Genomic DNA, 5426 nt, shown 5'->3' on the forward strand with positions numbered 1-5426 from the left:
ACTCGGCAACCTCTCCACGACAAAAGATGGGTTGCACTTCTACTCTGCTCTCGCATCAGTAAATCGTTTCCCTCCGGGACTTGCAGCTATTTCTTCTTCGTTCATAAACAAAAAAAATTACCTGAATAAAACTTTGAATTTCTTCGAGAACAATGTAACCTCTTCAGTGGTGGAATGAGTTGATGAATATACTGTTGTTGTGATAAGAAGCAGTAGTTAACAAAAGAACGCGTCCATTACGTAATTTCTTTTTTTTTTATCCTCGGGTGTTTTTCTTTCTTCTCGAAGCTGTATCGTCAGTTTTATAAGTTTTTCACGATCATTTGCATATATTGAGCATATGTTTTCCTTATGAGCATTATTAATGCATATAACCGTAGTAATATAACATACAGCTACCACGTTTTGTTTTTAACTTATTCACATCAATGCAGTTTCTTGTTCTGGCAGACATATTTACAGCCCTTTCCTACTTTTCTAACACCATCTTCAAATATAACAAGATAATTGTAATCTTGGATGATCATAATTCATGAACTTTTGTATTTTCATAAAGAAATTAATATCTGTCTATAATAAAAAAAAATCCGAGTGGATCTTCCTTGTTTGTCTTCCCCTGGTAGGGGGGCGAGGTAGCTAGGGGACCGGTAGGGTAGAGGAGACATGACGGGCAGCGCCGGGTTCCAGTGCAAAGTAGCGCGCGCCATCAAGCTCGTTTGCTAATATTGATTATATATATATGGTAAGCGTTTTTTCTCTTTCCTCGTGATCGAAACTAAACGGGGACGCTATATCCACGCTATTACTTTAAGACATTTCAGTAAACATATTTCAATGACCATCTACTTACAATGATCAATAAAGAGACTGTTAAGAATCATGTACTTGAATGCTAGTTGTGGTCATATGCGTGATACTGTTTGCAAATATGTTAAAATAAAATACACAGTTATTTTCCGAATTATAGGTGTGCAGCTGAACTCCTTACAGATGTGTAGAAATTTTATTTGAAAGTAATTGCAGTACAATCATTAAAACACTAAAGCACAGCAATTCAAATATTACGTTATGACAGGTGAAATAGAACGAAGGAAAATGGTCAAAACACACTGTAGTGCATCGTCAAAATATATCGGAAGTACACCTGTCAGAATGCGGTATACTTCTATCATTAAATAACATTAATATTAACAAGAGAAGGTTTTTGTTTTTACTCCAACATCATACGCAGTAAGATTATCATTATTGTTTACCCTAGTTCAGCTTCCACACCTCTTCAATGTATACAATTCTACAGTTAACCTTCATTCCCAGTCTCAAAAAGAACATTGTTGTACAGCAGTTGAAATAAACTGGAATATCATACTGAAAATATATTGAGGCATAATAATCAAAATACATTGCAACCCAACAGCAAAAATATAATGCATTAACATAAGCGAAATACATTAAACTACAACAAGTGAAATACGCTACCACAATATGATAGTCGAAATACAGTGCAGTAGTATGAAAGGTGTAATCAAGGTCCTTTAAATATACTCAGCGTATATTTAAAGGACCTTGGGTGTAATCAGGACCCACTAAGTCTTAGTGGGTCCTTGGTGTAATACTGGGTGACGTTTACCAAACGTCTCTAGAAGTGCCGAACTCTACGCGAGTTACACACCATTTTACAAATCCTTTTCTCTCTCTCTCTCTCTCTCTCTCTCTCTCTCTCTCTCTCTCTCTCTCTCTCTCTCTCAACTCCAAGCTTACCCACAAACATGACAGTATAATTATACAGTGCAATTGAAATGTTTTACTATAATAAGTGAAATACAACCAAGGAAAATATTACAAAAATAGTGCAGTGCTTCGTTCCAATATGTGGAAGTCAAGCAGTCAAAATACAGTGTATTGCTGTATCTAGTGCTTATAATATGACGGAAAACTCAATGCTCTGTAGTAGTCAAGCCTAAAGAGAACGAAACTAAACGGGAACGCTATATCCCCGGTATTTAAGATATTTCAGTAACCATATTGCAATTACCATCTAATTACTGCGACCAATGATCAATAAAGACACTGTTAAGAATCTGTACTTGAATGCTAGTTGTGGTCATACGCGTGATAGTGTTTGCAAATATGTTAAAATAAAATAAACAATTATTTACAGAATTATTGGTGTGCAGCTGAACTCCTTACAGGTGTGAAGAAATTAAGTTGAAAGTAATTATAGTACAATCATTAAAACACTAAAGCACAGCAATTCAAATATTACATTATGACAGGTGAAATACAACGAAGGAAAATGGTCAAAATATACTGTAGTGCATCGTCAAAATATATCGGAAGTACACCTGTCAGAATGCGGTATATTTCTATCATTAAATATAACATTAATATTAACAAGAAAAGATTTTTGTTTCTACTCCAACATCATATGCAGTAAGATTATCATTACTGTTTACCCTAGTTCAGTTTCCACACCTCTTCAATGTATACAATTCTACAGTCAACCTTCATTCCCAGTCTCAAAAAAAAAATTGTTGTACAACAGTTGAAATAAACTGGAATATCATACTGAAAATATACTGAGGCATAATAATCAAAATACACTGCAACCCAACAGCAAAAATATAATGAATTAACATAACCGAAATACATTAAACTACAACAAGTGAAATACGCTGCAACAATATGATAGTCGAAATACAGTGCAGTAGTATGAAAGGTGTAGTCAGGGTCCTTTAAATATACTCAGCGTATATTTAAATGACCTTGGGTGTAATCAGGACCCACTAAGTCTTAGTGGGTCCTTGGTGTAATACTGGGTGACGTTTACCAAACGTCTCTAGAAGTGCTGAACTCTACGCGAGTTCCACACCATTTTACAAATCCTCTCTCTCTCTCTCTCTCTCTCTCTCTCTCTCTCTCTCTCTCTCTCTCTCCAACTCGCTCAACTGAACTTACCCACAAAAATGACAGTATAATTATACAGTGCAACTGAAATGTTTTACTATAATAGTTGAAATACAACCAAGGAAAATATTACAAAAATAGTGCAGTGCTTCGTTCCAATATGTGAAAGTCAAGCAGTCAAAATACAGTGTATTGCTGTATCTAATGCTTATAATGATATTACGGAAAACTCAATGCTCTGTACTAGTCAAACCTAAAGAGAACGAAAAAAAGGCGGATGGTGGAACTTACTCTCGCCCCTCCCAACCCCTCTCAACTATCCCACGCCCCACCAAAAGCGATAGGGCTAGCTCTTAAAGGCTGAGTGGTTAAATGTCATGTAATAAGGAATCAGGAGTTTTTAAAAGCCTTGCAGTAGAAGGAAAGAAACAGTCTGCAAACAACGCAGTCCGAAAATAACAGATTCAACGGAAAATGTGAGAATAAGTGGACGGACATACTTTGTGACACCAGCTGAAAGATAAAGGTTCTGCTTGCCTGAACTCGGCAGAATAATGGACAAAACAGTTCCTTTGGAAAAGTTCAGAGGAACTACGTTGTAGCAGAGGTAGAGACGATGAAGAGAGCTGCAATAGCACATTTACCAGGCATCATTTAAAACTGCTAAAGAGGGTGGCCACAGCAACAGCATCCTAAAAACGAAAGCAATTTTCTAAATCGAAATGAATGAGGTCAATAACGTTTTAAGACAAGGACTAAAGAAGACTCACGACACCTAAACGATACACCTAACTTTCCAAAAATAGATTTAACAACGTGAACTACGCAATTTTTCCGATAACAAGTCTAAAGTAACCCGAAATAATAAGTAACAAATCCGCCGAAGTTTCTTCGGCGCAATCGAGTCTTCTGTACAGAGTATAATGCTGTATGAGCCGCAGCCCATGAAACTTTCAGCCTGTCCTAAAGCGTTGCCAGACGCACGGTCATGGTTAACTTTAACCTTAAATAAAATAAAAACTACTGAGACTAGAGAGCTGCAATTTGGTATGGTTGATGATTGAAGGGTGGATGATCAACATACCAATTTGCAGCCCTGTAGCCTCAGTAGCTTTTAAGATCTGAGGGCGGACAGAAAAAGTGCGGACGGACAGACAAGGCCATCTCAATGGTTTTCTTTTACAGACAACTGAAAAGCTGACTGAAGTAGTTAAAATTACCTGAAATAATAAACAATTTATTGAAGTGAGAGGTTCAATTACATTTTTATATATAAAAAAAACTGAAGAACAGGAAAGGTGAGGAGAAAGATAATTACCCAAAAACTGTGTCCTGGTGGCACGGAACTTAGACTAATTCATGAGATTCCCATTCAGTTATGCTAACAAGATTAAAGTTCATCTAAAAAAGAATACTCAAAGATTGGCGTTAACGCACAGGAAGACTGTCAAGCAAAGGTAGAAGAAATCAAGAGGGTTGAATCACCGACAGCAGAAATACTAAAAAAAGGACTCAAAGAGTATGTGGTAAAACAGATATCTGAAGGAGGTAAAAGTTGCACTGTTAACAACAACAGATGTAACTTACTTAAGTACAAAGACAGAAATGAGTTTACCAAGAGAAGGGGTGCAGCCGCAAGCATGAAGTTTTGCTAATACAGCTCCTTGTCTAAGTATTACAGTGATTACTTAATTCTACGGACTTTGCACAGCCAGCATTATAATAATAGTTGTTTTACCTAAGCGGTCACCAGTGAAAAAGGAAACAAGATCTCGGTAAATCCTACCTAGACGAAGCCAAAGTGATAACCCAAAAGTAAAATAACGTATTTAGTGCGCTTCAAAAAAATGAAAGTAGAGTCGAGCCTAAAATGCTTTGGCGACAGTGAACGATAAGCAATAGCACAGTGACTGGAATGATCAGCGTATACATCTTTCTTTGGTATGGCCAGAACTAGAGCAGATTTTCTAGATGAAGGACAAGTGCAGGATTTAACAAGTTAGTTAAAAACACAACAAATCAATAGCCAGCTCCTCTCTAAACCCCTTAGAAGAATCATACAGGATTGCAGTATGGCCAGATGCCTTCCAAATCTTTCAAGATGCAAGAAAGGTATAAATCTTATGACAGAGATTATTCAAGTGGTCGCAGAATTACAGATGGGTACAGAAGGAGGATCAGGAGCAGTGGATTTAATGAGAATAGTTGATAGAAAAATGAGAATCAAAGCGCAAGGTCTTGTTACTAAATCTTCCAAGGCACATAAACAGATCGTTTTAGTAGATGAAAAAGAAGCAAAATTTCCATGCATTTACTGTATTGACCAGATAGCTTGGGAACATGAGCAGCCGGACCAAGGGTTAGAAAGATCAATTTAAAAAAAAAATGGGGAATGTCTCAACATCTGAAGTTAAAAACTCACTGGCATCGGGCACCGCTTGGTAATGGCTGTGGTTGCCAAAGCAGCAACACTACATGAAAAATCAAGAAGAAGGTATCATATATCTGCCCATTATTTATTC

Source organism: Macrobrachium rosenbergii, chromosome 7, assembly GCF_040412425.1.
Source record: "Macrobrachium rosenbergii isolate ZJJX-2024 chromosome 7, ASM4041242v1, whole genome shotgun sequence".
NCBI classification, from domain to species: domain Eukaryota; kingdom Metazoa; phylum Arthropoda; class Malacostraca; order Decapoda; family Palaemonidae; genus Macrobrachium; species Macrobrachium rosenbergii.